The sequence below is a fragment of the Podarcis gaigeae genome (assembly GCF_964106915.1).
Source record: "Podarcis gaigeae genome assembly, chromosome: 6".
NCBI classification, from domain to species: domain Eukaryota; kingdom Metazoa; phylum Chordata; class Lepidosauria; order Squamata; family Lacertidae; genus Podarcis; species Podarcis gaigeae.
Window position 1 is genome coordinate 86,910,059 of NC_139682.1, and position 9,427 is coordinate 86,919,485.

The window sequence follows — 9,427 nt, forward strand, 5'->3', positions numbered from 1 at the left end:
CGGTGGAAACAGATGCGTTTTTATCATCAGAAACAAAATTAGCCCTCGAAGTCTAACCAACTTTTTTTAAAAAATCTCTAAGCCGCGCGGTCACAATTTCTTCAAAATTTCTGAGGTTCTGCAATTCACTCAAAAATGGTGCCAAACTGTTGCAAACGATCCCCTGAAAGGTTTTTCGGTGGAAAAAGGTGGGTTTTTATCATCGGAAAAAGAATTAGCCCTCGACGTCTGAACAACTTTTTTTTGAAAAATCCCTAAGCCGCGCGGTCACAATTTCTTCAAAATTTCTGACGTTCTGCAATTCACTCAAAAATGGTGCCAAACTGTTGCAAACGATCCCCTGAAAGGTTTTTCTGTGGAAACAGGTGGGTTTTTATGATCGGAAACTGAATTAGCCCTCGATGTCTGAACAACTTTTTTTGAAAAATCCCAAAGCCGCGCGGTCACAATTTCTTCAAAATTTCTGACGTTCTGCAATTCACTCAAAAATGGTGCCAAACTGTTGCAAACCATCCGCTGAAAGGTTTTTCTTTGGAAACAGGTGGGTTTTTATGATCGGAAACTGACTGAGCCCTCGACGTCTGAACAACTTTTTTTTGAAAAATCCCAAAGCCGCGCGGTCACAATTTCTTTAAAATTTCTGACGTTCTGCAATTCACTCAAAAATGGTGCCAAACTGTTGCAAATGATCCCCTGAAAGGTTTTTCGGTGGAAACAGATGCGTTTTTATCATCAGAAACAAAATTAGCCCTCGAAGTCTAACCAACTTTTTTAAAAAAATCTCTAAGCCGCGCGGTCACAATTTCTTCAAAATTTCTGAGGTTCTGCAATTCACTCAAAAATGGTGCCAAACTGTTGCAAACGATCCCCTGAAAGGTTTTTCGGTGGAAAAAGGTGGGTTTTTATCATCGGAAAAAGAATTAGCCCTCGACGTCTGAACAACTTTTTTTTGAAAAATCCCTAAGCCGCGCGGTCACAATTTCTTCAAAATTTCTGACGTTCTGCAATTCACTCAAAAATGGTGCCAAACTGTTGCAAACGATCCCCTGAAAGGTTTTTCTGTGGAAACAGGTGGGTTTTTATGATCGGAAACTGAATTAGCCCTCGATGTCTGAACAACTTTTTTTGAAAAATCCCAAAGCCGCGCGGTCACAATTTCTTCAAAATTTCTGACGTTCTGCAATTCACTCAAAAATGGTGCGAAACTGTTGCAAATGATCCCCTGAAAGGTTTTTCGGTGGAAACAGATGCGTTTTTATCATCGGAAACAAAATTAGCACTCGATGTCTGAACAACTTTTTTTAATAAAAATCCCTAAGCCGCAAGGTCACAATTTCAGCAAAAATCTGACGTTCTGCAATTCATTCAAAAATGGTGCTGAACTGTTGCAAGTGATCCCCTGAAAGGTTTTTCTGTGAAAACAGGTGGGTTTTTATCATCGGATACAGAATAAGCCCTCGACGTCTGAACAACTTTTTTTTGAAAAATCCCTAAGCCGCGCAGTCACAATTATTTCAAAAATCTGACGTTCTGCAATTCACTCAAAAATGGTGCCAAACTGTTGCAAACGATCCCCTGAAAGGTTTTTCTGTGTAAAAAGGTGGTTTTTTTATGATCGGAAACTGAATTAGCCCTCGACGTCTGATCAACTTTTTTTTGAAAAATCCCTAAGCCGCGCGGTCACAATTTCTTCAAAATTTCTGACGTTCTGCAATTCACTCAAAAATGGTGCCAAACTGTTGCAAACGATCCCCTGAAAGGTTTTTCGGTGGAAACAGGTGGGTTTTTATCATCGGAAAAAGAATTAGCCCTCGACGTCTGAACAACTTTTTTTTGAAATATCCCTAAGCCGCGCGGTCACAATTTCTTCAAAATTTCTGACGTTCTGCAATTCACTCAAAAATGGTGCCAAACTGTTGCAAACGATCCCCTGAAAGGTTTTTCTGTGGAAACAGGTGGGTTTTTATGATCGGAAACTGAATTAGCCCTCGACGTCTGAACAACTTTTTTTTGAAAAATCCCAAAGCCGCGCGGTCACAATTTCTTCAAAATTTCTGACGTTCTGCAATTCACTCATAAATGGTGCCAAACTGTTGCAAACGATACCCTGAAACGTTTTTCGGTGGAAACAGATGTGTTTTTATCATCGGAAACAAAATTAGCCCTCGATGTCTGAACAACTTTTTTTAAAAAAAATCCCTAAGCCGCGCGGTCACAAATTCAGCAAAATTCTGACGTTCTGCAATTCATTCAAAAATGGTGCTGAACTGTTGCAAACCATCCGCTGAAAGGTTTTTCTGTGGAAACAGGTGGGTTTTTATCATCGGAAACAGAATTAGCCCTCGACGTCTGAACAACTTTTTTTTGAAAAATCCCTAAGCCGCGCGATCACAATTTCTTCAAAATTTCTGACGTTCTGCAATTCACTCAAAAATGGTGCCAAACTGTTGCAAACGATCCCCTGAAAGGTTTTTCTGTGGAAACAGGTGGGTTTTTATGATCGGAAACTGAATTAGCCCTCGATGTCTGAACAACTTTTTTTGAAAAATCCCAAAGCCGCGCGGTCACAATTTCTTCAAAATTTCTGACGTTCTGCAATTCACTCAAAAATGGTGCCAAACTGTTGCAAACCATCCGCTGAAAGGTTTTTCTTTGGAAACAGGTGGGTTTTTATGATCGGAAACTGACTGAGCCCTCGACGTCTGAACAACTTTTTTTTGAAAAATCCCAAAGCCGCGCGGTCACAATTTCTTTAAAATTTCTGACGTTCTGCAATTCACTCAAAAATGGTGCCAAACTGTTGCAAATGATCCCCTGAAAGGTTTTTCGGTGGAAACAGATGCGTTTTTATCATCAGAAACAAAATTAGCCCTCGAAGTCTAACCAACTTTTTTAAAAAAATCTCTAAGCCGCGCGGTCACAATTTCTTCAAAATTTCTGAGGTTCTGCAATTCACTCAAAAATGGTGCCAAACTGTTGCAAACGATCCCCTGAAAGGTTTTTCGGTGGAAAAAGGTGGGTTTTTATCATCGGAAAAAGAATTAGCCCTCGACGTCTGAACAACTTTTTTTTGAAAAATCCCTAAGCCGCGCGGTCACAATTTCTTCAAAATTTCTGACGTTCTGCAATTCACTCAAAAATGGTGCCAAACTGTTGCAAACGATCCCCTGAAAGGTTTTTCTGTGGAAACAGGTGGGTTTTTATGATCGGAAACTGAATTAGCCCTCGATGTCTGAACAACTTTTTTTGAAAAATCCCAAAGCCGCGCGGTCACAATTTCTTCAAAATTTCTGACGTTCTGCAATTCACTCAAAAATGGTGCGAAACTGTTGCAAATGATCCCCTGAAAGGTTTTTCGGTGGAAACAGATGCGTTTTTATCATCGGAAACAAAATTAGCACTCGATGTCTGAACAACTTTTTTTAATAAAAATCCCTAAGCCGCAAGGTCACAATTTCAGCAAAAATCTGACGTTCTGCAATTCATTCAAAAATGGTGCTGAACTGTTGCAAGTGATCCCCTGAAAGGTTTTTCTGTGAAAACAGGTGGGTTTTTATCATCGGATACAGAATAAGCCCTCGACGTCTGAACAACTTTTTTTTGAAAAATCCCTAAGCCGCGCAGTCACAATTATTTCAAAAATCTGACGTTCTGCAATTCACTCAAAAATGGTGCCAAACTGTTGCAAACGATCCCCTGAAAGGTTTTTCTGTGTAAAAAGGTGGTTTTTTTATGATCGGAAACTGAATTAGCCCTCGACGTCTGATCAACTTTTTTTTGAAAAATCCCTAAGCCGCGCGGTCACAATTTCTTCAAAATTTCTGACGTTCTGCAATTCACTCAAAAATGGTGCCAAACTGTTGCAAACGATCCCCTGAAAGGTTTTTCGGTGGAAACAGGTGGGTTTTTATCATCGGAAAAAGAATTAGCCCTCGACGTCTGAACAACTTTTTTTTGAAATATCCCTAAGCCGCGCGGTCACAATTTCTTCAAAATTTCTGACGTTCTGCAATTCAATTCAAAAATGGTGCCAAACTGTTGCAAACGATCCCCTGAAAGGTTTTTCTGTGGAAACAGGTGGGTTTTTATGATCGGAAACTGAATTAGCCCTCGACGTCTGAACAACTTTTTTTTGAAAAATCCCAAAGCCGCGCGGTCACAATTTCTTCAAAATTTCTGACGTTCTGCAATTCACTCATAAATGGTGCCAAACTGTTGCAAACGATACCCTGAAACGTTTTTCGGTGGAAACAGATGCGTTTTTATCATCGGAAACAAAATTAGCCCTCGATGTCTGAACAACTTTTTTTAAAAAAAATCCCTAAGCCGCGCGGTCACAAATTCAGCAAAATTCTGACGTTCTGCAATTCATTCAAAAATGGTGCTGAACTGTTGCAAACCATCCGCTGAAAGGTTTTTCTGTGGAAACAGGTGGGTTTTTATCATCGGAAACAGAATTAGCCCTCGACGTCTGAACAACTTTTTTTTGAAAAATCCCTAAGCCGCGCGATCACAATTTCTTCAAAATTTCTGACGTTCTGCAATTCACTCAAAAATGGTGCCAAACTGTTGCAAACCATCCCCTGAAAGGTTTTTCTGTGGAAACAGGTGGGTTTTTATGATCGGAAACTGAATTAGCCCTCGACGTCTGAACAACTTTTTTTTGAAAAATCCCTAAGCCGCACGGTCACAATTTCATCAAAATTTCTGACCTTCTGCAATTCACTCAAAATTGGTGCCAAACTGTTGCAAACGATCCCATGAAAGGTTTTTCGGTGGAAACAGATGTGTTTTTAACATCGGAAACAAAATTAGCACGCGATGTCTGTACAACTTTTTTTTGAAAAAATCCCTCAGCCGCGCGGTCACAATTTCAGCAAAAATCTGACGTTCTGCAATTCACTCAAAAATGGTGCCGAACTGTTGCAAATGATCCCATGAAAGGTTTTTCGGTGGAAACAGATGCGTTTTTATCATCGGAAACAAAATTAGCACTCGATGTCTGAACAACTTTTTTTTGAAGAAATCCCTAAGCCGCGCGGTCACAATTTCAGCAAAAATCTGACATTCTGCAATTCATTCAAAAATGGTGCTGAACTATTGCAAACAATCCCCTGAAAGGTTTTTCGGTGGAAACAGATGCGTTTTTATCATCGGAAACAAAATTAGCCCTCGATGTCTAAACAACTTTTTTTTTGAAAAATCTCTAAGCCGCGCGGTCACAATTTCTTCAAAATTTCTGACGTTCTGCAATTCACTCAAATATGGTGCCAAACTGTTGCAAACTGTTGCAAACCATCCGCTGAAAGGTTTTTCTGTGGAAACAGGTGGGTTTTTATGATCGGAAACTGAATTAGCCCTCGACGTCTGAACAACTTTTTTTTGAAAAATCCCAAAGCCGCGCGGTCACAATTTCATCAAAATTTCTGACGTTCTGCAATTTACTCAAAAATGGTGCCAAACTGTTGCAAACCATCCGCTGAAAGGTTTTTCTTTGGAAACAGGTGGGTTTTTATGATCGGAAACTGACTGAGCCCTCGACGTGTGAACAACTTTTTTTTGAAAAATCCCAAAGCCGCGCGGTCACAATTTCTTTAAAATTTCTGACGTTCTGCAATTCACTCAAAAATGGTGCCAAACTGTTGCAAACGATTCCCTGAAAGGTTTTTCTGTGGAAACAGGTGGGTTTTTATGATCGGAAACTGAATTAGCCCTCGACGTCTGAACAACTTTTTTTTGAAAAATCCCTAAGCCGCACGGTCACAATTTCATCAAAATTTCTGACCTTCTGCAATTCACTCAAAATTGGTGCCAAACTGTTGCAAACGATCCCATGAAAGGTTTTTCGGTGGAAACAGATGTGTTTTTAACATCGGAAACAAAATTAGCACGCGATGTCTGTACAACTTTTTTTTGAAAAAATCCCTCAGCCGCGCGGTCACAATTTCAGCAAAAATCTGACGTTCTGCAATTCACTCAAAAATGGTGCCGAACTGTTGCAAATGATCCCATGAAAGGTTTTTCGGTGGAAACAGATGCGTTTTTATCATCGGAAACAAAATTAGCACTCGATGTCTGAACAACTTTTTTTTGAAAAAATCCCTAAGCCGCGCGGTCACAATTTCAGCAAAAATCTGACATTCTGCAATTCATTCAAAAATGGTGCTGAACTATTGCAAACAATCCCCTGAAAGGTTTTTCGGTGGAAACAGATGCGTTTTTATCATCGGAAACAAAATTAGCCCTCGATGTCTAAACAACTTTTTTTTTGAAAAATCTCTAAGCCGCGCGGTCCCCATTTCTTCAAAATTTCTGACGTTCTGCAATTCACTCAAATATGGTGCCAAACTGTTGCAAACGATCCCCTGAAAGGTTTTTCTGTGGAAACAGATGCGTTTTTATCATCGGAAACAAAATTAGCACTCGATGTCTGAACAACTTTTGACCTGGGAGTGGTTGTCACCAGCTTGGGGAGCCATGGGGGGGAGGGTAAACCTGACTCCATCCCACTGGAGATGTGGGGTGGGGGCGAACTGGAAGCGGAACCTTCCACAAGAAAACACAACACGCACAAACAGGCACCCTGCAGCAGTGAGTGTCTTTCAAAACACAAGCAAAGCAACTGAGCCAGGTGACTTTTGTTTACGCCACGTCCCCACACCGAGCAGCTTTGCAAGGCTTGGATCTGGGGAGGGGGGTGCCAGCAGGGCGCAACAACCTGCACTCGGGCTGGGCAGCTTCCAAAAAAATATTAAAATACTTTAATACACCAAACATTAAAAGCTTCCCTAAACAGGGCTGCCTTCAGATGTCTTCTAAAAGTCTGGTAGTTGTTGTTGTCTTTGACATCTGATGGGAGGGGCGTTCCACAGGGCGGGTGCCACAACCGAGAAGGCCCTCTGCCTGGTTCCCTGTAACTTGGCTTCTCGCAGTGAGGGAACCACCAGAAGGCCCTCGGTGCTGGACCTCAGTGTCCAGGTAGAATGATGGGGGTGGAGATGCTCCTTCAGATATACTGGACCGAGGCCGTTTCCCCCCACCCCCGTTTGCCCCGCCCCCTTGCGTGAGCAGGTGCTAGCCCCCTCCTGCCCCCTCCCGCCCTGGGTGTGTTGGAGTCACGTTCCGCTGCTGCCTCTTTCTCACTTGCAGTCTCATTCTCCCTTTAATTCTTCTCTTTAAAAATATTAAAGGGAAATAAGGTAACAGTGATGGTATCACTAATGAGACCTGCTGTACTGGTATTGAGTCCTAAGGTCAAAAGTTTCCAGTAAACTTTTAAAAAAATATTTTTCCCCCCCCATCCACCTTTGCCTGTCTCTGTCATCTGTGTGTACTGGGCCTGAGTTGAAAATGTGCAAATGCTATGTTAATTTGCAAAATCTTCCCTGCCTGAAGCAATTCTCGCTTACTACATGCAACCATGCAAACGACAGGGTATTTAGAAGTCTGCCTCTCAAAACCCACGCATCTCCATGAATACACAGGATAGCTCCTGAGATATTTGATGCCTCTGCCTTTCCAGCCATTATCAGCTTTGTATCGACACACACTCATAGGCCCCAGAGAAATATTGCAGCACTGTTAAACTACCATTTAATGTAATGTGTGAACAGGCTCATGCTAGTACAGGGTTTAGGACTCTGTGAACCTCCAGAGCACTGGTTATGCTGTCTGAGGCTGATGGAGTGTAACAATTTCTGGAGTGCCACAGCCATGTTTCTACTGGTGTTTGCATATGAAACCACCCTAATACCATAAATATTTAGCAGAACTGTATTTTGTTGAGGTATCTAATCAATTGTTTTTATATTTGTTAGCTGCCCTGAGCCTGGTCTTGGCTGGGGAGGGTGGGGGTATAAACAATTATTATTATTATTATTATTATTATTATTATTATTATTATTATTATCTGCAGATAACATGAATACAACTTTCTCTTCTCACTGTTTACTTTGTATTTAACAGGGGCGTTAATAAGAAGCACTCTGTAGCCACGAGTTTTATCAGAAGTCATGGATCTCCTATTTCTAACCTGATAGTATCAATACGTTTTTGCAAATATATGTATCTTTTCTTATTATGATCATCAACCTCTGCTAGGCCCAAGGAACCAATGAATGCAGAAAGTCTCAGATCAGACACGATAAACCAAAAATGGATGATGGCAACCGAAAAGTCCGTCTTTGTGCAACCTGAATGTAACAGTGAAGGAAACATACTTGATAAAAGACTGAGAGGGCCTTATGCAGGTAGCACAGCAGATGGTGAAACTGAAGCATGCTGATATGGAATGGGCCCTCATAGCTTGAGTGTCTTGCATGACATTGGAAGCAAAACCAACTTGGGGGGACATCAGTTACATTTCCTCCAGGAAAGGTTCTGGTGCTGACCTGTCATGTCAGAAAGGTTCTGGTGCTGACCTGTTCCAACATGTCATAAAGGTCTTATCTCATCTTTGAATGCTGTGTAAGCAGAGGTTGACTCAGTATAGTTGGGCTTTGACACCATAATCTTCACACGCATATACGCACACTTAGGTTCTGGTAAGGCTTAGCCTTGCTTGATTTTTTTTCTTTCCCCCCATTTCCATTCTCTTCCCATCTTCTGTTTCTGCAATATTGGAGATGGGAGGATTCCACTATACCAGACTGCTAACAATTGCATTGTGCTGAATGTAATGCTAAGATACTATGCAGTGTGAACAGCTAGGAAGCAGAGGGTGCTTTCAAACAAGTTAAGATGGGGGGAGTATTAGAAGGATGAAGTGTAGAGCTTGCATATATATGCGCGCGCACACACACACACACATACACACACAGAGAGAGAGTGGTACCTTGGTTACAGACGCTTCAGGTTACAGACTCCGCTAACCCAGAAATAGTACCTCAGGTTAAGAACTTTGCTTCAGGATAAGAACAGAAATCACGCAGCGGTGCAGCGGCAACGGGAGGCCCCATTAGTTAAAGTGGTACCTCAGGTTAAGAACAGTTTCAGGTTAAGAATGGACCTCCAGAACCCAAGGTACCATTGTATATCTATATATCTATATGGATATACAGATATACAGAGAGAAAGCAAAGTGGGGTGTGTGCATACTTGCCGATTGTGATTTTGTCAATTGGTCGTACTCAGAGTAGACACATTAAAATTAATGGACCTATGTTAGCCATATCAATTAATTTCAATGGATCTACTTGGAACAGAATTAATTGGCTATATCTCATATTATTCACATTGCATTGCCTTCTTTTTTTACACAGTACAGAGTGATTCACATTTATGTTCCCATTTATGTAGCCATTGCTCACATTATCATTTCTGTATTCTCTGGTGTGTATCAATAAACCATTTATTTCATTTCAGTTACAATCTTCCATCTCTGGTGATGCTTCACACGCTTGGGTGGAAATGTCACGTAGTGGAGTAA

General features: G+C 41.2%; 1 long non-coding RNA gene across 4 annotated transcripts in view; it reads left to right on the plus strand.

The window, feature by feature from the left end:
* Window positions 1-7,935: 7,935 nt before the first annotated feature.
* Window positions 7,936-9,427, plus strand: part of LOC310846879 — a 278,101-nt gene continuing 276,609 nt past the window's right edge. For all 4 annotated transcript variants that reach the window (XR_014565572.1, XR_014565573.1, XR_014565574.1 and 1 more), the window contains exons 1-2: window positions 7,936-8,376; window positions 8,407-8,829. This is a non-coding gene — a long non-coding RNA (uncharacterized lncRNA). The remainder of the gene's footprint in view (window positions 8,377-8,406; window positions 8,830-9,427) is intronic.